At 42.4% G+C, this 23,412-nt stretch overlaps 1 long non-coding RNA gene across 1 annotated transcript in view; it reads right to left on the minus strand.

Annotated features, from left to right (window-relative positions):
• Positions 1 to 540: 540 nt before the first annotated feature.
• Positions 541 to 23,412, minus strand: part of LOC309367872 — a 183,469-nt gene continuing 160,597 nt past the window's right edge. The window contains exon 3 of the long non-coding RNA XR_014167406.1: positions 541 to 1,214. This is a non-coding gene — a long non-coding RNA (uncharacterized lncRNA). The remainder of the gene's footprint in view (positions 1,215 to 23,412) is intronic.

A 23,412-nucleotide genomic window follows, 5' to 3' on the forward strand; every position in this document is an offset into this window, starting at 1 on the left:
TTGAATGGTTCATGGTTTTCTACTACATGGTTTCAAACATTATGTGATTTTTTTGGGGAGGTCACATATTCTCATGTGAGGTAAAGCAGATCTTCCCCATATTTTCCATGTGGTTTGTTGAACCTATCTGCATTAATTAACTGTGGCTGGTGATGTTGAGCAGAGAAGGTATTCCTTCAGATTTGCTGCTAGAGACTCCTTCCCTTCTTGTCTTTTCTTCCACCTCTTCCCACCCACCCCCACCGCTTTCTAGATTTCACAATATCAAATGTCACTTTTCAACTGTGAAATATTTACCTGCTGTTTCGGTGAGAACCTATGTAAATAAACCACCACCATACTATGACCAAACTTTTCAGAACAGAATAAACCAGAGGTAGCTATCAAACCTATCCATTCTTAAGGAAATCAGCCCTGAGGGCTCACTGGAAGGACAGATCCTGAAGCTGAGACTCCAATACTTTGGCCACCTCATGAGAAGAGAAGACTCCATGGAAAAAACCCTGATGTTGGGAAAGATGGAGGGCACAAGGAGAAGGGGATGGCAGAGGACGAGATGGTCGGACAGTGTTCTCGAAGCTACCAGCATGAGTATGACCAAACTGCAGGAGGCAGTGGAAGACAGGAGTGCCTGGCGTGTTCTGGTCCCTGGCGTCATGAAGAGTCGGACACGACTAAACAACTAAACAACAACAACAACAAAAGCGATGGTGAGAAAATACAGCAGTGGCACATGGATGGATCAAGAGAACTAATCTGCCACTAACAGGTAACTGGGGATGAAGGAACATCAACCACAGAATACTGTGTAAGACCAACCTTGATCTGCATTAACACATATTTAAGCAACATGCATCTTCCTGGCATTTCTCTCTTGGTAAGTTGGCTGTTCACATTCACCTATAAAAACACAACATATTTTGGTGCTTGTCCTTATTTCAGATATCAACTCTTCCTTGAGATGCTCTCTGGAAGTTTCTTGTGCTCCCACTGTAGCGCTGAAATGCCAGAGCAGAGAACGGATCGGTGCCTGTGCCTGTGCCCTGCCCATTTAAACAACAAGGTAGGCAAATGGGGTTTCTGAATTCAGCTAAAATAAATTTTGAATCTGTTCATTCAGATCAGGTATGTTGCCTCTGGAGGCCCAAGATCTGTCCCTCAAGAGCTTTGTCCTCATCATTAATTGTCAAGCATCAAGCAGACGAAATCCAAGTCTGTGGAGAAAAAAGCAATTAGATATTTTAGGCAGTGATAAAAACACCACAAATAATCAATTTCTATGGCATTAGCAGCTACCAGGTCCAGGAAAAGTCTATAAAAGCTAGAATTTATTGCAGAACACCAGCCAGCTTACAAAGCATTGATCCTTAGTAGTATGCATAGATTGCTGGATTTTAAGAGGAATTCCTAATGATTCTTACCTTTCGTAAAAGTGGGGGTGGGGTGGGGGTTGACACTGAAGGAAAGAGAAAACACAGCAAGGGAAAAAACTAGGCTAATAATGCCTGTTAAACTGTATTTGTTTACTTTCTATAAGAAACCCACTAGTAAATTGTTTGGAGGCAATTAGATGTAATCTGATGCACAGAACCTCATAAAAGGGGAACAGTTAATTGCAGTAATAACACATTACTTAAAAAACCCCCACCACATTTATTGTTCTTATTTTAAAGATTGTTTGCCACACCTGGAAAGGAAAAGGAGGAACAGAAATACATTTCTGAATGTAATGGAAACCTAGAGCTGCTCTTTTCTATCTCTTTTTTTTTTTTGGAAAAACACATACATCCCCTCTTTGTGAAAGTTAATGCCAGACGGTACTTAAATTCGTATTAACCTTTCCAATACTATTTATTTATGTTAAATAATCCCACATTAGACTCTTGCTCACACTACACAAAATGAAAATGGAATGAATAACACTCATTAGAAAGACTAATTTACCTACTTAACTTTAAAGACATTGCTGGGTAGCTTTGAAAATTGAATATAGAGAGAGCAGCCACTGGCAACCTGGTGCCCCCCACATGTTTAGGACTACAGGCATGCCCTCAAACATTTCTCAGATGAAAATATGGACATCAGGAAGCTTCTCCAGCATTTGATCTCACCGCACACATAGACGTCATCTACATCAGTTCCCTTGAGCCAATTGCAACCTCTCTGCCAAACTTACCTCATAAGATTGGTTCTGAGTGAAAATGTTTAGAATTGCAATATAAGGCTGCCCAGTCTTTACCCAGTTACCTGGGAGTCAGCTCCATTGAATACAGTGGGAGTTACTTCTGAGTAGGTGTCCTACGGCTCCATTTACCATAAAGGAATAAACACTCCATGTGTTTCCTAAAAAACGGCTGGCTGTGGAAGCATTGCAATTAAAGAATTTAAAGTGGATTGGTGACATTTTCCTTCACAAGTATAGGGAGGGCTTCGTATGCCAGCTTCAACGTTTCCTTCATTTGGTGCAATTATTTTATTATCAGTATAAACAGGACTTTGTTTTTCCACGCACCACTTTTAGTTGTTCTCCAAGACGTGGTGGAGAGGAAAAAGGAAAACCGGGATAATCTGGGATCAAATAAAAAACCAAAATGGCTTCTGTAATTCCGGGACTGTCCCTGGAAAATCAGGACACTTGGAGGGTATGTGACAAGTCCCATCAGCTCCAATCAGCAAGGCCTTCTGTCTCAACAAGAGACATTGAGGAGCTAGCAGCAGTATTATACTGAAACTGAAAGAGCTGCATAGGGTACACCTCAAATACTTCTAGAATTGCAGCATGAGGAGTGGTTTCAAACATTTTTAATCAATTCCCAGTTACACAAACTGAGAGTGACATTGCAGTAATGTACATGTGTACGTAGAAGTAAGCTCTACTGTGTTCAGTGGTACTTACTCTGAGGTAAATGCTTATAAGATCACAGTGAACTTGGTTAGCTGGCTTTGGGAGGGCAGTACAAGGGCTGTGGGGGAGTATCAAATTTTGGGCATGCTGGTCCCCTGGACAACAAGGTAGTGTGCAGCCCACCCATGTGGAAGTGCTCTTGTGGCCCCCTTGGTATGAAAAGTTGGGCCGCCATGCATCAATACAGGCATAGGCAAACTCGGCCCTCCAGATGTTTTGAGGCTACAATTCCCATCATCCCTGACCACTGGTCCTGTTAGTTGGTGATGATGGGAGTTTTATTCCCAAAACATCTGGAGGGCCAAGTTTGCCTATGCCTGATCTATACAATTCAACTGCACTCAGGTACCACGTGGAAGCCCTCACGACTATATTTTGAGGAGCAGGCAACCATTGTACATAACTTTACCTGGCCTGAACAAATTGTGACCCACCAAATGTATATTATGGTCATATGTTACAGTCCAACCACCCCTTCCTAGGGTTTTGCCACCACCCTGAGAATTTGTCCAGGATGGCAGGGGTAGGCAATATGCCGGTCAGATCTTTTCAAGAGAATGCATTGAAATGTCAGAAGGTATGAAACGCGAGCTCTGCTTTAGAGGTGGTGATGGTGTCCAGGAGTGTGTGTGTCGGGGGGGGGGGGGAGAGAATAGAAATTAATCCAAAACGTATCAAGTTCACCCATTAAATCCTCGCAGTAGTGAACTGCTCAGTAGTGGTGCTAATAAAAACAACAACAGCCTGGCTTACGGAATGCAAATGAGGCAGTGAAAAAGCAAAACGAGAACCCACCGCCAACCAGCCACCCTGTTTGGGTTATGGTATTTACTCAATCTGTACGTTAGCTGCAGCCCCACACTTGCAAGCCCTCAGATATGCTCACACAGCAGTGGAGGGGAACCTGACAGCGACACTTGGCATGCGATCATAACATTCCCTGGCACACTCTCCGAATGCCATGTGGAGCTATTTGTACAGTTAGGCAGAGACCCCTGCAGCACAGGAAATGCCATCGGAAGTACCGCTGACCCTGCTTGGCCTCTGGTGCAGCTCTGCTTCCCGACTTATCACTGGCCCGAATTCAAACGCGATCTCTGGAGAAAGCAAATCAATTGAACACATGTTTGGTCTGAAAAATGCCATTTTTTTTTTGGGAAGAGGCGGAGATATTCCCTTACACCAGAGCGTTTTCCTTGCCCTGAAGATTTGTCAAGTGCAATTGAAGGCACGCACATCACGGCGCGTTGCCGGTGCCAAGAGAAAATAATTCCAATGTGTCCTTTAGTGCTCCGATAAAATACAGGCAGGCAGTGTTGAAACAAGATGCCCTGCGAAACTCCCAAACACTCTGGCATTCTGCGTTTCTTCTACGTTTGGGATGGGGCCAGAGCGGCAGGTTTTGTGTAAGAACCAAGAGAGCAACTCCACAAACTTCTCCTCTCATCTCCTAGACAGTTGTTTTTAAGCGGAATAATCGATGTGTCTCTCTCTCGCACAAGCTCATCTTGAAAAGCCATGTTTAAAGCAAACTGGTAATCTGGGTAGCTGAAGAATAAATGATGAACAAATATACATCACAAATGAATTTATGCATTCATTTTCTTTTTTGCAAGTCACAGAATCATATCACCTAGTCCAACCCCCATGGTGTGTTTCTGCTAAAACATTTCACAAATACACCAAGAAGTCATTGTTGGCACAACCATTATATTTATCATTTAGGTCTTGGGGGTGATTTTCCACTGTACCAATTTTTCAGTGTGGTCTCCAGATTATTAATATGCTTCCCAGATGAGTTCATTGGGCCCCTTCCTGATTGCTTTTAAGTGGGTATGAAAAACTATATCGTTTTGGTGGGCATTTCAAAGTTAATTTTCTTCTCTCTGTTTCTTTTAGTTCTGTTTCTGCTTGTTTCTTTTAAAATTGGCTTCTTCTTTGATTGTACTTGGTTTTGTTACATCAATTTACCTTAAGAGATTGCATGCCGTCTTGAATTGATACTTTGCCAAGGAGGTTGCTTGGCATTTAAACAATATAAGTAAGCAAATAACATACATAAAATAAATGATTACTTCCCATTCTTTCTGAATTTCACCTGCTCTTTATTAGCTAGCTATTACAGTAGAAATTCCTATTGAGGACAACTTGGCTTGGAATCTTTTTCTTTTTTTCCCTTTTCTTTTTTTTTTTTAAAAAAACAACATTTCAATAAACCTGCTCCTCTCAGTGTAACACTAGGTCAGCCCTGTGCAAGACTGTTTTGAATGGATGAGGTTTCCTACGGTTTTGACCACCATTGCTGAAGGTAAACTCAAACTGTGAAGGTCAAACTCCCAGCCTCCCATTGAAAGTATTATAATACAGAGAATGTCCTGGAGTCAGATACTACTACTGATGCAATAGGGGCCTGACATATCCGAACCGCGAACAGCCGGCAACATTTTAATCGTAACACCCTGAACGTTTTCTGCAGGATATAGAAGAAATAACGTGATCCACAGTGAGGAAATTAGTGGAAAGGGAATAGGAGAGGAGGAATCCCAAAAGAATCCAAAAGGAACACATTTTCCTGACGCCTTTCCCCTCACATCACCAAATGATACCCATATGAGAAGCTTCACACAACTGCACACAACTGCAAGCAGCGGAAAGGCAACATTTGCATGGAAAGGTCAAAGGACTCTTATGGATAAACAGCTTGATACACATCCCCCCGTCCCTTAAAATTAAAGGGAATTACAATGCTATTTTTAAGGGGGAGGGGAATACTAAAAAGGGGAAACTGGTTGTGCTCAGCTAGAGGAAACCGATATATTTTCTTTCTTTCTTTCGGGGTGGGGTGGGGGTTTAGGGGGTTGCTTTTAGTACTTTCCGTGGTGCGAATTATTTATTTATTTATTCGCCAAGAACAAGGATTTCTGTTCTTTGATAGTTTGTTGTGTTTAAAAGACAGTGTAAAACTCTCCTCGCAAACAGTTGTTTACAGGGTGCTTTTCAGCACAAAGCTGTTTTAAAGCTCAATTGTGCATTTTGCAGATAAAGTGGGAAAACTAACTGAAGGCTGTATTGTAAGCAGCGGTTGCCGTGGAAACCCCAGTTTCAAGAGCTGGTTCTCCATTACCACTTAATTTAGGCTTCCTAATTGCATTCCGCTAAATCGGTAGCGACAATATCTGCAGAGCAAAACTGCATGCCCAGTCTAGCGCAAACCTCTTTGAAACAAGCTTTTTGAAAGCCAGGAGCTATAAAAACTCAGCATGACGCGGAGCATATGAGAAACCTGTAGTTCAAATGTACTGCTGCCTGCTTTCTCATCCTTAGTAACTTCAGTGTGCTCCACACCAATCTATTAGTTCAGTCTACCTTAAAGATCATAAAGCTCTGCCAAGTGGAAACTCATCTGTCCACCAACACGTTGGTGCAAAATAGATTTAATTGTACTCCTGACCCAGTATCATGTCCATCTTATTTTACTACACGCCAGCAGGTAGCCTGAGCGGAGGCTCACTTTTCCTTGAACTGCCCTTGCTCCTGCGGCACAAGGAGAACAATGCTTCCTCAGTTTAAATTATTTGCCACTGTTCAGCTGTGTAGCAAGCCAGACCGCCCATCTGTGGCCTGAAGAGAGCCTTGTCAGAACCACTAGACATAAAAGCATTCCAATTATCGACCACACGGCTTTAATAGAGGAGGCAACTAATATGATAGTGTAAGTGATTCTGCCAGTGAGACGCTCTCCGTCACTGTCAGATTAACACTTCAGTTAAACTCCTGTAAATCAGTCACATTATGCAGTTGCTCGAGGAATAAACACAGGCCCATTATGCTCAAAATTCCAGAGGGCTGCCCCCCTTCAATGGGGAGTTACATGGGATGTTCTATTAATCGACATTTCTTGTCAAGTTTATCATGGTGCAAGCACTAACGTGGGCATTGTCAGAAAGATTTAACTCACCAATGATGAGGTTCTGAAATGGACATCCAAGTGTACTAGCATCTCCTGAGGCCTCCGATCTTCTGCATCTGAGAATGTCCCCTTTAACTCAGGCTGGGCTTACTCCTGAGTGAACATGCCCATTGTTGAACTTTATAGGTGGAAGGGGTTCTCGGAACTGATATGCAGTCATGGCCAGGTTTCCTTCTTAAAACCTTTAAAAGCTTTATCCAGTGGCTTCAGCAAATTATCGCATCAAGTTTCAGGTGCATGTTGTATTTGCAAATCACCGCTTCTTTCCACATTTTACTTTCATTCACTCTGGCCGGTGTTTACAAAACAGTCTCAAGCCTTAACACCTTTGATTAGTGGTCTACATGTCTCACACACACACAGACACCACCACCATTTAATGTTCCAGCCTGTCTTCTCTGTCTAAAATGGCTTTGTGACACCAGCACCCGAAACATGTCATTTATGGATTTTCAAAGTTGCTCAGCCCATTTTTCTTACATGGAGGAGCTCAGGAGCACATTGTTCGTGAACAGAGAAGATCACATTGAGAACCACCACAGGTTCTCAGCCACAGTAACTCTGTGGATAATTGAGTGCAGCACATAGCTGCAAGGAAGGCCCAAGTCTTTTAAATACAACTGGGACCTGTGAAATGGCAACAGCAGAGTGTGTGTCTCTGAGCATACGCAAAGCACCTTTATTTCACTGCTAAAACAAAGTGGTTGGCTCTCATCCATCTGGAATTAAGAGAGAAGTCATCTTTCAACGTGAGAGAATGTGTCTTCCAAGCAAGCCTACTGCTTTTAGGGTTTATCATTGTCATTTCCTTGGAACGAGGTGACCAGCCCTGTACTTGTACTGCTGTAATTGAACTTATTCCTCGGAAATCAATATCAATTCTTTAATAAGATACAGTACACATGTTGTGTTATGGCATCTCCTGCTTACCTTCTGGCCTGCTCTCTGTTTGGGATGCAGTTGGTTTGCATTGTGTTGGTTGCTCGTTGGAGAGAAAGCTTAATATTGAACGGTTCAGAAATCCAGGTTTGCAAAGTAGATTTTTCAGACATACTATCTATACGGCACATAGGACCAGATAGACAGGTGGTGCCTTAGGGTCTCAATGCATGAATGAGCTAATGGTTTCAGGAGGCACCATTTAGATTTGCCAGGTTCTGGGAACATTTTGGGTCAAGGGGCTAGGGGTGGGAATCTGTACAAAGGAGATGGGCTCCACTCGAACTGTAATGGAACCAGACTGCTGGTGCTTAAAATCACAAAGGTTGCACAGCAGCTTTTAAATTAACTTCTGGCAGGAAGCTGACAGGTGCTGGTTTGGGAGGCATCTGCCTCAGGAGAAATCATCCCTTGGGAATGACATTCTAAATGTTCTGTGAACTCCAAATGGAGGACAGGGGAGAATGTGACAATGAACGCATGGAAACGAATGGGAGCGAATAAAAAGAAGAAGACTAAAAGGTCACAGGAGAGATCATTCAAAAAAAATGAGTTTGTAAAGAGGGGCCATAGTGTACAGTTTATGTGCAAATTCTAGAAGCCTGAAAGCAAAGGTGCATGAATTACCCTACTTGGCAATAAAAATTTTTTTAAAAAGGAGGGATATAGGGAGCAGAGATACCTTCTCGTGCTCAGGTTCTGGGAATCTTCACTCTCAGTGTATCTCCTGATGCCCATGTTGTTGTTGTTTAGGCAGCAGGTGGAGACCCTTTTGTTCCCCCAGGTCTGATAGCATTCATTTGTTTTTTGTTGCTCTGCTACTTTTATATGATGATGAATGGAAAGATACAGCTACGTGACACTAATGTCCACATCCCCAGATGGCAGCTCCTAATGGTTGGTTTGCCAGCTACGGCAGTGGGCCAGGATAGCTTGGCATCATATGTCCGTGCTCTGGTGACCTCCTGCTTTAACTATTGTAATACACTGGGTGCAGTGCTGTGCTTGAAGATGGTCCAGAGACTGCAGCTAGGGCAGAATGCAGCTGCTAGGTTGGTAACTGGGACAGTGTGATGGGACGATGTGTCACCAGTCCTGGCTGCTGGCGACTTAAAGGTAAAGGTAAAGGGACCCCTGACAGTTAAGTCCAGTCATGAACGACTCTGGGGTTGTGGCGCTCATCTCGCTTTACAGGCTGAGGGAGCCGGTGTTTGTCCACAGACAGTTTTTCTGGTCATGTGGTCAGCATGACTAAGCCGCTTCTGGCGCAATGGAACACCAGCACCAGAGCAGCGCACAGAAATGCTGTTTACCTCCCCACCGGAGCGGTACCTATTTATCTACTTACACTTTGACATGTTTTTGAACTGATAGGTTGGCAGGAGCAACAGGAGCTCACCCCATTGTGGGGATTTGAACCGCCGACCTTTTGAACGGCAAGCCCAAGGCACAGTGGTTTAGACCACAGTGCCACCTGCGTCCCTGCTGGTGACTTACCAAGCCTAATTTAAGGTGATAGTACTTGGGTAGAAACCCTAAGTGACCTGGGACCTACAGTAAGTTCCTAAAGGAGTGACTCCACCAATATCAACCATCTTGGTGGTGCCATCTTTGGCTGTTATCCTTTGGCCTTGACCTGTGGCAAGGCCTTCTCATCAGTGGTCTCTCATTTCTAGAATGCCCTCCCTGGTGAAGTGCAATTGCCTCCCTCATTGTTAACTTTCAGGAGGAATTTAAAGACATTCATGTTTACCCAGGCACTTGATGGTTGAGAGATACTGGCCACGGCAACATTGGAATTGGTAAATATAAGGGTATGTAATTGTCTTACAAAGGTTTTACATGGTCTAAAAGGATTAGGTGGTTTTTAATTGTTTTTAAAAGCTTTAAAGTTTTTGTTGTTTTTATTTTAAATTATAGTGTTTTAACATTTTGATGTTTTCTGCACTGGGCTCTTTTGGAAAGTAGAGTGGGACACAAATGCAACCAACCAACTAACCAACCAACATATAAATCCAGTGGTCATCATCCAACACACCAAATAGGCTACAACTTTGATGCCATTTTTGACACATGTGATGTGAGGGATGGACCAAAGAAAGGGTATGTGTGCAGTGCACCCCTTCCCCAGTCATGGTTGGGCCACCATCTGAGTAAAGCTTGGATTGGTGGTGGCAATTGCTCCCTGCAAGAGTGGTGGTGTTATTTACAGAACAAAAGATGTTATACGTTAATTGTCTTCAAGAAATTGACACCACTTCTAACTTGGCTCTCAGTCCTGCTCATGACTCTGACTCTCTCTCTCTCTCTCTCTCTCTCTCTCTCTCTCTCTCTCTGGATACAGAAATAAACTTTGGGGTTAGCTAAAAACGAAAAAATGGGAGCAAAAGAAAAGAACTGCAGATTTTATTTTTTTAAAAAGAGAAGGAATAAATCAGGTAGAACAGTGCCTGGGCTCTTTTGTATGCATTAAACCTCATAAGCCTAGCTCATAACTAGTGCCACGGAAGGGCGAGTGCCAAGACCCATAGGCCTGTTGAGAATAGGATACAAAACAACTGGCCCTGGTTTCAAACTCTGGTGCAGGAGCATCTCCCTTCAGCTGCTTATATAGAGAGCCAGTGTGGTTTAGTGGTTAAGAGCGGTGGATTCGTAATCTGGTGAACCGGGTTTGATTCCCCACTCCTCCACATGCAGCTGCTGGGTGACCGTGGGTTAGTCACACTTCTCTGAAGTCTCTCAGCCTCACTCACCTCACAGAGTGTTTGTTGTGGGGGAAAGGAGATTGTTAGCCACTTTGAGACTCCTTAGGGTAGTGATAAAGTGGGATATCATATCCAAACTCTTCTTCTTATATGAGTATGCTGCCAAATGGTTTGGTGGGCACCCATTTCTCCTACTGCATCGATCTTCTCCTGCTGTTCCTCCTACTGTCAGATTTGTGTCAAGCTGAAGGGATTTGCAAGATCAGAGGGCAGCACAGATAATTTCTGGGACTCTGCAGCATGCATAAAACACTATCTCTGGGATGAGCCGTGCAAATCAGCTCTTCTCTTCATTTATACACATACATATGTGGTCTCCTTCCATCAAAGAAATAACGGCAGTGTGAAGAGACCAGTGGGAGGTGTGCAGAGGTGTTGATAACAAAGGTCCCCATGCTCCCATCCATTGCAGAGCAGGAGGACAGAGGAACTGGGAGGGCTGGGGGAAAAGGAATGATGAAAAGAAACATGTCACCCCCCCCTAACAAAGAGCAGAGCCAAAATGGCACGTTTCCTTTTCTTCTGAGTTCTTGGGTGACCTTCTGCAGAATGAATGAGTGCTTGGCTTGCCATAGGCTTTGAGGGAAAGGTGTCAAGGCAGAAATGGAGCCAGAAACAATTGTTCTATATGGTACATGCTTCCCAGTGGTTGGCACACTTCCCAGGAGATGCCTCAATGTGAATTAACAAACATCAACACTTCCAAGAAGTCACGAGGAGCTGTGTTATCCAGATGATATGGCTTGTTTTTTTCCTAGAGATAGAATGCAAGAAATATGATAGGACCTTAATGCCAAGGATGTGGCAATTTTATTAGCAATCTCAAACACGAAGGTTTCATTGGACCGACCCACTGAGATTTTACTTTTACAGTAATACTCTAAAATACTTAAGGGAAGGTGGACATTTGTGTTATGTTGCTCCCAGACAACCATGTCTATTGAGTATTCAACCTGGTTTGTTTGTACAGAGCTTAGGGGAGGTAACATGACACCCAGGATCGAGCATTCACTCTTATTGGGTGGCAGGGAGATCATGCAATGGGACATCAACCAATGAATATCACCTGCAATGCAAAGGTGCTCCAGAGGCAGCCCCTTTCACAGTCACACTGTGCTATCCCAAAGCGCATAAACACTCACCAGGAAGGTGTATCACTGCAGGGAAATTGCAATTTAATTTTACTTTTACAATCTTTTCACATCTTCATATATTTAAATTGTCACTGATAAATATAACCTCCCTAATCTAGTTATGGACGTACACCACAGGAACAGTTTGACACAAGAAGAAATAGGCATGCAAACAATTCTGTGCATACAGTTTTTCTGCATCCTGATATGTGCACTTAGCCCAGTTCTGAAGATCAGTGATCATGTCAAGTCCTGGACTGGATTCAGTGCTCCTGCTTCCACCTTTCTGCTAATCTTGTGCATGAGCCTACACAGGTACTGTTCTAGGTACTGGACTTTTCAAAACAATGAGAGCAAAATATTACAGTGGTACCTTGGGTTACACATGCTCCAGGTTACATATGCTTCAGGTTACAGACTCTGCTAACCCAAAAAATAGTACCTCAGGTTAAGAACTTTGCTTCAGGATGAGAACAGAAATCGTGTGCCAGCAGCGTGGCGGCAGCAGGAGGCCCCATTAGCTAAAGTGGTGCTTCAGGTTAAGAACAGTTTCAGGTTAAGAATGGACCTCCGGAACGAATTAAGCACTTAACCTGAGGTACCACTGTACTAGCAAGAAAAAAGAGTTCACTAGTGACGCAAGCAATTTCAGAGGGTGCCGAGCCATAATTAGGGATCTACTGGATTAGATAATCTTAACATGTAAAAGGTGACATCCAATTAGCTCAGATAGAGCTAGTACAAAATTATTGCACTTAAGCCTTAATTTCAGTGAGTCTAACCTGAGTAGGGCTAGCATTGGGTATTGCTCTTAGGAACATACATATTAAATCTGAGCAGCCCTGGAGTTTTGTTACAAATAATTTTTTGGACGCCATCCAAATTTCAATCTTTCCATGGATTCTTCTTTTTAAAGCAGCAGCTAGATCAAGGCTTAATGAGTATGTGATATAATTACTTCTCCTAGCATTGGAATTATGCCACATATTCAGTTATTGAAGTCAAGCTCTGCTGTGGAATCCCTTCCCTGCGGCAATGCCGTGACGACTGTTGCCCTGATTGTGGTATCGTTGCCGAAAATCAGCTTGAAAGTCAGCATGGTGTCTGTTTGTTATCCGTAGGCTTAAAAGATCTACTTTTTGGCCAATGGGACGAAATGAGAGATCTCTGCAAATGTTCACAGTGGCAGTAAATCTTTTATTGTACAGCTTCCATTTGCAAATATCAGCTTTCATAGTCTCAAACTAGCTATTTAAATATTCTCACTAGCTTAAATTTCCTCCATCTCATCGGCTGGATTTTCCTGTGGTCTGGCCAAGCCCATTTTGTAAGGAATAGATTCTGTAGTTGCCGTGTCGGATTGTGGCAAACACACACACACATACACTCAGACGGCAAGATGGGAAATGTTGCCATACACTGAAGCTTATTGCCTCATTACTCTTCAAGTCTTTATGAGCAGGGGTGGGGAAGCCTTTTAATTGTATTACTTAACTGTTTAATTAAGGGCCATTACTATAACAATTTCATTCTATGCAAAATATATGTCAAGATGACATTAGCCTGCACAATGAAACACACAGCTATAAGGCTATGCAGAAATACAGGTTAAGCACATGACTTACCTCCCCCTGGCTTTTTGCATATGGGCCTTTGGACATTGACTAATTGTACTGCTCATTGCTGTCTCCCAACTGTATACTTCTTGCATGTGCTCCAAAAACGAAGTATTGCATTTACAAAGTTTACATTCCTTGCAGACTCCAAAGCTACTGAATCTGGTGGCGTCAAGTCAATCATGGTTTGTAGTGCTCTTCAAGGTCTAAACATCAAGGAATGTTTGAAGAAAATCACTTTGGAGACTTTCATGTGATGAAGGTTTAAAATCTAGCCTCTTCTGTGAGAAGGTTCACAGGTCAGAAACAGGGAGAAGAATGTTTTAGCATGTCACGATTAGTGGCATATTTTCAAAAGATTATAGCTGGATTACTTGATAACCAGGAGCTCTTAGGTGGTATAAAATACACACATATCCACATCCCTGTACAGATTTTAGTCATTTTAGCACCATTTTCTGGAAAAGTGTTGGAAGAAATCATTCTTTGACTTATTTTAATAAAGATAAAAATTATGTTCCCACTCTTTTTTACAATCTGCAACTGACTAATGCATACGGCAACTAAATGTGACAGATTATATAAGCATACCATCAAATAATGGTTTATATCATACAACCTTTTGAAATCAGCATCCCACAGAGAAAATTTCCTGTCCAGCTTCAGAACTATTTAAAGCATTCCAGGACAGTGGCATCTCTTTTAAGACTTTATTGAAGTTCATAACTTCCAAAGGGAAGACTATGATAGTGTTTGGTTTTCTTCCTTCAGTTTTCCCCCTTAAATGTTTTACCTAAAGGCAAACACACTCCCCCTTGTTTCAAAGTAAACTTTCAAATCAGTGTTTGTGTATCCTTGAAGATACTTACTCTGGATCAAGAAGACCATTTTGGTTATTAATCATTATGGGTCACTTACTAATATTTGTGCAATTAGTGGGTATTCATCTGCATTTTAGTGTGAATTCCTCCTAATAAATGCATTTTTATATGCAATTTTCCTTAATATAATGCATTTTTTTTGTTATTTTCACTAACAGATGCACTTTTATGCCCCCCTTTACACTGCTATATTCATTTTTGTAAGCATCACTGGGCTGAAGAATTGCACTACAAAATACTGAGAAGTGCAAATTTTGAAGAACAACTCTGTTTTGGTTTGTGTATTGTTTCAGGAAGTGCCGATCAGGTAGGTTCACCTTTAAATGTTAACTGAACCAAATTTCCCCTCTTAAATCCAGTGAAATATATGGATGCAAGTCCTACTAAGTTCAGTAGCAATTTCTCTGCCCATCAGACAGAGAACGGCTACATGACATGTGTTACACTAGTTGCCAGCAAAATACAGTACTTCTAATTTTAAACCTTGGGAACATTATAACTTAAAAAATAGACAACAGATCTTCACCATACCACTGAAGATATTTCCATATGCCCTGGAAATACCCTTGAATTTTGACATAATCTAAACCAGCAGAAGGGGAAACTGAAGGTATGTTTTGATCTTGAATGTGTAGACAGTCCCAGGCAGTGGGATGCCTATAGTTCAAAGCAAGAGAGCTGAAGTGATAGAATTCAGCCATCTTACATCAAATTTATATGAAATGCAGTTTATACTTCTTATCAGATTGATTCTCTATGCCAAATTTCATAGATATTGCACAAATCATCTTCACGTTCCCACATCATGATGGACAGAGTTCATTTGGACTTCTTTCTGCCTTTGACTCTTACGTGGTCATATGGTCACTCCCATATGTGACCATTTAAAAACAAATAAAGAAAAAAATCCCAGGATCTGGATTCAGCGGAAGACCAGCTGCCTGACACAGTTTTGAGGCATTGGGCTAAGAAGAACTTCTATCATATAGAACTTTTAAAAAAGAGCTTCCCTTGATCTGCAGATCTACTGTCAAGGTAGCATTGCTGGGACGTGGGTGGCGCTGTGGGTTAAACCACCGTACTGCTTGGGCTTGCCGATTGAAAGGTCGGCGGTTCAAATCCACGTGATGGGGTGAGCTCCTGCTGCTTGGTCCCTGCTCCTGCCAACCTAGCAGTTCGAAAGCATGCAGTGCAAGTAGATAAATAGGCTCCAGCGGGAAGGTAAATGGCATTTCTGTGCACTGCTCTGGTTTTGCCAGAAGCGGCTTAGTCATGCTGACCACATGACCTGGAAAAACTGTCAGCGGAAGTGGACAAACACCAACCTGTAAAGCAAGATGAGCACGGCAACCTCAGAGTCGTTTGCGACTGGACTTAATTGTCAGGGGTCCCTTTACCTTTACCTTACCTTTCTACTGAGCACAATCCAGAGAAAGTTAAGGTCCATTGAAATCCATCTGCAAAGGTAAGGATTTCACACCCATTCATTTCAGCGGGGTTCAGGCATGTTTAACTTTCTCTGAACTGCACATGATATGTTTCCAAACTATGCTATGTAATAATCTGTCTCCATACTTAAATGTTTGACTTGAACATCAATCTCGCCACAAAGTGCCTGGCATGCAGTCAGCGCCGAAGAAGCTGATAAGAAATGAGTAAAGGGTAGACACTGTAAGGTCGCTGGAATCTTCGCGAAGTGTGCCTTTTAAATTTTACCAGCTTCAAATTTTCACTTAACTCGGAAATGTGATAATACACAAAATGGAGCAAAACCCAAGATACCCAAATTGACTTAATTTGTGACAGGATGATAACAGGATGGGAATTAATAGCACGGTAATCAAACTAATACATCTTTTCTAAAGAAAAAAAAATATGAATAAAAGGCTTTTAGCTTTTGAGAAATGGAATCCTATTGTAATTAGATCATGAACTAGGGCCTTTCAGTGCTGAAAATTCAAACTGTGCACAATTTAAGTGGCACCTTTTAATTCTTCCACAGCATATACTAATAGAAAACTCTGCTCTGTTTTTCTTTGTGTGAACCCAATCACATCACATCAAATTATACAACTAATTAACACACACTCCTTAAAAAATTGCATATTATTTTGGCAAGCCAAATTAACGCCAGTCCCCTGAAACCATGTTTAGTAATTCCCATTGACTGTAGTAACGCCTACTATTGAGAGACGGTCTAATCAGCTACAGGCTTTCCTGCTGATGAGCTGAACCAAGGAACCAGATGTTTCTGCCTTCTAGGCTAATGAAAATGTCATAGATGTTTCCCCCTCCATCTCAATGAAGAAATAATTCCATCATGGTCATGATCTAGGTAGTCCTTGCCTGTTTCTTGCTGATCTCTTTGGCACAACTGGAAGGAGCGAAAACATCTACTACATACATACAGTACAAACCCTCATGATTTGATATACATACAATTATATATATATATATATATATATATATATATATTTCTTAAAAAAAATAATTGCTCAGATATTTTACAGATGCACAGCTGTTCCATGTCTGCGAAGACTTTCTTACCAGAAAGTCTGAAAGACATGGAGAAAGATAAACCTCATTGAGGAAATTATATTTCCATCTCACATTATATTGTATATACAAGCTAGCGAAATATGTTTTCTGTTTATGGGCAAGAGATCTCGCTAGCATTAAATTACTTAATGAGATGTCTCATGCAATTAAAATAGGCATACCATTTGCATTAACGTTTTAAAGCTTGGTTATTCTGGGAGGGTTGGTTTACTTGAGTTTAAATAGGTGATAATGAGCGTGATGAATCAGTCTGCTTAAAACTGCGTACTGTGTAACTGTCTAGTAAAATCTTAATATTAAACTGCATAACACACAGCACATTATAAATGCCTTTGGTATGGTGTTATTCTACCTTGTTTATCAGATGATGGAACTGAAATTAACTACGAAGATACATGGAAGAGTTCATTTAAGATTCTAAAACTAATGTAACTGAGAATCTCCCTCCCCCATAACACACAAATATAGCCCACACAACTGATTGTGCTTTATGTGTGTCTAGCTCTGTACTCGATTGTAGCTTTGAAGTATCTTGAAAACTGCTGCTGTTATTATTATGCCTGGTTTTTAAATTTATTTAAGTTTATTCATTTGCTCTCACACCCTGCCACAGAACCGGATCCTGCCCTCCTTCACTTCTCAGTTCTTTGGTTGCTAACAATGAACACTGAGATGAGTTAATGAACTGGCCTCACAATTCAGTCTAAACACACTTCTCATTGGGGCCCAGTTTATGTGTTTGGCCTGAACGGAGAACCATAATCTTTCCCCGGCAAATAGAAAGAGAGTTCCTGAGGGAGGCCCTGGACCAAGTCACCTCCCTCCAGCTCTTCCTGCTCACAAAGGGCTGTGGGATCCCTGAGAGCTTACAGGGTTGCAGAGACCTGGAAAGTCCCCTTGGCCATCTCTGGACCACAGTGACCCTACTTCCTGTCAGGTTCTCTTCTTCCTCCTCCTGCTGGCAGCAGCTGTCATCTTCAGGATGACACTATGTAGACAACCGAGACTCTGGGGAGTGCAAGGAAAATGCCAAAGGCCCGGACGGAACCCCAGCCAGTCCACTAGGCTGCCTGCTAGGTTGCTGAACACCAGTTTGCCCAGCACTTCCAGCATCCAGCACCCAGTCAGCCGGGTGTAGTGTTTTACAAAGTACAATTTGACATGCCCTTATCCTGGGGATCTGATGGCACAAGGCAACAGAGAGGGGTGGAGGGAGAAGGGAAATGGCCTCTGGGTTCAACACAGGAATCATATACAGTGGTACCTCGGGTTACAGATGCTTCAGGATACAGACGCTTCAGGTTACAGACTCTGCTAACCCAGAAATAGTACCTCGGGTTAAGAACTTTGCTTCAGGATGAGAATAGAAATTGTGCGGTGGCAGCACGGCGGCAGCGGGAGGCCCCATTAGCTAAAGTGGTACCTCAGGTTAAGAACAGTTTCAGGTTAAGAACAGACCTCCAGAATGAATTAAGTTCTTAACCCAAGGTACCACTGTATAGGACTAGTTATAATAGGGTATGGGAAATAAGGAGTTGGGCCAAAAGCTTCACTGGAAAATGTGGTTTTTGAGGGTAGGAAGGGAGGGAAGGATGTGGTATCATGCAAGCATTCTGGGAGGCAGTTCCAGGCATAAAAGGGCAACAATGGAGAAAGGGCAGAGTTGTTTGAGGGAGTGGGAGGTCTCTGGATGGCCGAGGGTAATGGACCTGGAGGGTCATAGGCTAGGACATATTGGGTTAGGAGAGCAGCAGAAGCAGCTCACCCAGGGGGATGCAATTGCAGGGCTAGCTTCCCAGCAGCAGTGTTGCAGGCAATTACCAATAGAACAGAAGAAAAGCCTGCTGTATCAAGTCAATTGCCTATCCAGCCCAGTATTATGTTCTCACAGTGTCTGTGGGAAGCAAGCAGGACAGGAGCACAGCCACACTCTGCCCACCTGGTATTCAGAGGAATATACATGGAAGATGGGAGATGGCCATTGTGACTAGGAGGGACAAGGGGAAGGTGTTGAGGAGGGGGGTACAAAATTGATGCACACCCCTCCAAAATACTGTACCATAGCAGTTATATATTCATTGAGATTATCAAGGAGCAATTAAAATCAGACATTGTCTTGCAGTTTAAAACAATAAAGCAAGCAAAAATACTATTCAGAGAATCAAGTAGGAAGGACTGGTTAAATTCTGCCCATACAGTGCCACTTATTAAAATTTGCCTCTCGCAAATACTGGTCAAGTCCATGTTTTGTTGATTAGTCTAGCAAATTAAATTTCATAGCCCGAATGTCAATCCATTAATGAACAGTTAATACACTCAGCTAATGATTTGTAAAGGTAAAGGTAAAGGTAAAAGGACCCCTGACTGTTAGGTCCAGTCGCGGACGACTCTGGGATTGCGGCGCTCATCTCGCTTTATTGGCCAAGGGAGCCGTCGTACAGCTTCCGGGTCATGTGGCCAGCATGACTAAGCTGCTTCTGGCGAACCAGAGCAGCGCATGGAAACGCTGTTTACCTTACCGCTGGAGCAGTACCTATTTATCTACTTGCAGTGATGTGCTTTCGAACTGCTAGGTTGGCAGGAGCAGGGACTGAGCAATGGGAGCTCACCCCGTTGTGGGGATTCGAACCACAGACCTTCTGATCGGCAAGCCCTAGGTTCTGTGGTTTAGACCACAGTGCCACCTGCATCTCTTAATGATTTGTATCCTCATGTAAAAAAACCACCCTCCAAAAACTTACTCATGTCTGAGATTGCAGAACAGTCCTGTACACCATTACCATGGAGTAAGTCCCACTGAACCCTGTAAAGTTTGCTTCTGAGAAGAAACATCTAGGATTGCAATGTACTGGTAAGTTTTATTGAAGCCAATGAAACATGCTAGTTCTCTATTTCAGTTGCTTTCGTGCTTGGTTGGCTTGGAGTCTACATGTTCTTTTATCATCTTTCACAATGTGACGGATTCCTCTTGGATAGCTGAAAAGCGTACAGTAGGTATTTGCATAAAGTAATATAATCACAGAATAATCAACATGGAAAAGGCCTTGTATTTGGTCAAACCTGGATAGCAACGGCATTTTAAAGTTCTAAGCCACATCCTCAGAATTTAAATGCCAACAAAATAATATCTAAAATCCATGGGATTAAGTCTTCTTAATTTAGTGATCATGTTCCAGATGCATTGACACAAATTAGCTTGGTTTAATACAGAAAATAGGCTATACAGTACTCTTATCTACACTGCCTTGGTCAGACCACATCTGGAATACTGTGTCCATTTCTGGGCACTACAATTTAAGAAGGATATTGACAAGCTGGAACATGTGCAGAGGGCAACCAAGATGATGGTTAGCCTGGAAAAGAGGAGATATGATAGCTATCTTCAAATATTTGAAGGGTGGCCACAAGATGGAGTAGGCTTGTTCCAATGGACACGAACCAATGGCTTCAAGTTACAAGAAAGGAGATTCAGACTTAACATCAGGAAGAACTTTCTGACGGTAAGAGCTGTTTGACAGCGGAATGGACTCCCTTGAGAGGTTGGGGACTCTCCTTCCTTGGAGGTTTTTAAGCAGAGCTTGAATGGTTATTGTCATGTATGCTTTAGCTGAGATTCCTGCATTGCAGAGGGTTGGATTAGATGACCCTTGGGTAGCCTATTCAACTCTATGATTCCATGATTCCACAATTCCATGATACAATGAACAGCCAGATTCAAATCCCTGTTGAATCTAATGGTTTAGAATTTAATCTGATTGAACCAGTTGGTTGAAAGTGGACCTAGACCAAAGTATTTGAGCTTCACTTGATGGTGGTATGGGCCATCTATGTGAAGTAGGCATACAAAGAGTATAAATGGGGACACAAGACATATATGCTGAACTGTTTTTGAGAAAGAAGGGGCTTTCGGTTGGCAAATCCACATGCTATTAAACTTCTCAGGTTTTTTTATTCAGGTTCAAACTGTGAGAGCAAAATGAAGTGGCTGGACCATGTTAGCCTATCAGAGCAATGAATGACAATACTAGCATCCTCAGCAAGAATCAAATTGCTGTGCTTCACTCAGAACCCCCATTAATCCAAGCTTCAAGGAGAAGCGGCTCCATAGTCAACAAAAGAAGAACTCTGGCAGGAATTCTGGTAGCCAGCTCCTGGGTCATAATCACAATCCTATATTTGAACCAATGGCTGCCAGCGAAGTTGAACTTCTAAGAACTCTTCTGCATACCAAACCAAACCAAACCAAACCAAACCAAACCAAACCAAACCAAACCACACCAAATTGTGGGCACAAAATACAGAGCACTCTCCAAACATATAACATTGGCTGCAGTCCTAAATCCACTTATCTGGGCGTTAAGCCCCATTGAATTCAATTGGACTATTGTCTGAGTGGACATGGTTAAGATTGTGCTGTTAGTCTGCCTTAAGGGGGATTCTTTTTTTTTTTTTGCAAAATTATTAGAAAGGAGGGGCATTTCACAATGGAACACAGCCTATTCTTCTATCCCAAAGGGATTTGCAAACATTTTGAAATATGCAGTTATGTTGTAGACAAGCATCTGCACCCGTTCTTCACAGATGAGAAAATCACATGCAAACGTAGACTGAGATAAGAATGGCGACATGTTTTACTACAAGAAGTGTTACAAAGTTATTATAACTGCTATTATAACTAGAATTATTGTTACCCTTATTGTTGTAAGCTGTACTCCACAGTAAGCTCTACTCCAAGCGTGTCCTTGAGGCTTCTTCTTAAACCCACTTACCCGGGAGTAACTCAGTGGGGCTTACATCTGATAGAATTGCACTGTAATGCTCCCACTGGGACTCACTGCTCAGCTCTGCCTGGACTCACAGCCCTTGCTCCTCCTTTATAGAGCAAGAACAGCAGTTTTAAGCCCGGTATTTGGCAAGTGTCTTATTTATGCGCTTCCAAGAACTCCTTGAAATTAATGGTATCTATCAGATTAATAATTGAAAAAGTCCCTACAGACATTGATTTCTCTTCATGTGCTTGCATAAGAAAGCTCAGTCCACCCCCTTTCCGATTTTAATGCTTTCTTTTCCTTTTCATCCCGTTGAGATTGGTTAGATGATTCCTCAAAGTGCAGGTGCAATGAAAATAAACATGTAGGGAAATGCATCTCAACAAATAGCTTCATTGTTTTGTTAATTAAAATACATTCCTATTCATGTGCCCATTTCAGATCGGTGCTAAACAACATCAAACATTTCCCCCAAACCAGAAAAACGAACAAGCAAGGGCAGCGCAGCAGAAAGACCTTCCTTTTGCAAAAAGAGAGAGAGAGATGTTATAGTCCTGTATACCAGGTGCCCCAGAAAGGGGCTTTCTTATGGTCTAATTGGTAGCTGGCAGGCTCCTCCCTTCAAATCCTTTGCTCTGGGGTCCTTTCTTTTGTCCGGGCCATCCTAGTTTCTGTGTTCTAGCTCATTCACTCATGGTTGACCTGAAGGTCCTAGGTTAAGCATTCCCACTGGTATTTAGCCTCAGACCTTGTTATTGTTCCACCCATCTGACCCCTGCTACATTAAATTCTAACAAGGTACTCTGGAAGGAAAGGGGAGAGAGAGAGAGAGAAATCCCTCATTTCTCTGTATGGTTTCATGGCTTGCCTCTTACAGCTTGGCTGATGTTCTTTTCTCCACAGCAGACCACCAAGCGCTCTGCTTTAGTTTGTCAATTTATAGTGCTGTCATGGTTTCGAATGCTGAAACCATTGTGTCGAATATACCCGGCTGACCTCTGAAGCGACTTTCTGTATTTCAATTGTTAACTCATTAGGGTTGGGAAAGGGCTGGCTGAAAGGAAAATGGCCTTTTCCCACAATCGCAATCCAACGAGTGGCTCAAGAGCCGTAACAATGCCGCGTGAGGGGAGACGGAGAGCACGTTGCCCCAAATTAGCTCCAGATATTTTTGCATTTGTAATCAAAGGGGGGAAAACAGCAACACCCCCTGCCATGCATTGATTGTATTCTTCAGCTCTTTCCACATTATATAATTCATGGGAGGCGTGCCAAATAAAGAAGAACGTACTCTGTGACTTAAAGAGCTTGGGTTCTTATGGGGTTTCCTTTAGCAGTGCCAAAGCAGAAAGCAAATTGTCATATCATATAGGAGGCAACTTGTGGCCCTCTCAATGTTGTTGGACCACATCTCCCACCATTCCTTGTCATTGGCCATGCTGGCAGCAACTGTTGTGAGTTTGGAGTCCAGTAACATCTGCAGGACAAATGGCTCCCCATGCCTGTCGTACAGGATCACAACAATGACTGTATAGAAAAAATTGGTCGCAGGACTCCACATAAGCCTCCATCAATTATATGAATAATCCCTTATTGCTCAAAAAGGGCCTTTTATCAGGGGCAGGGCCTTAGCTCAATGGCAGAGCATTTGGCTGAGCAATGTTAGAGCGATTTGGAAGGGCAGTATGGAAATTCAATAAATAATGAAATAATGAAATAATTTGCTTTGCATCACTTAGCATCTCCAGGTGGGGCAGGGGATGTCTCTGCCGGAAATCCCTGAAGGCTGTGCCAGTGTCACCGAATACTCAGCACTGTGCAATAAAAGAAAACTTATTTTCACAGTAGGGAAATGTTTAGGGCTATAAGCCTTTG

This window comes from Podarcis melisellensis, assembly GCF_964234715.1.
Source record: "Podarcis melisellensis genome assembly, chromosome: 4".
Classification (NCBI taxonomy): Eukaryota; Metazoa; Chordata; class Lepidosauria; order Squamata; family Lacertidae; genus Podarcis; species Podarcis melisellensis.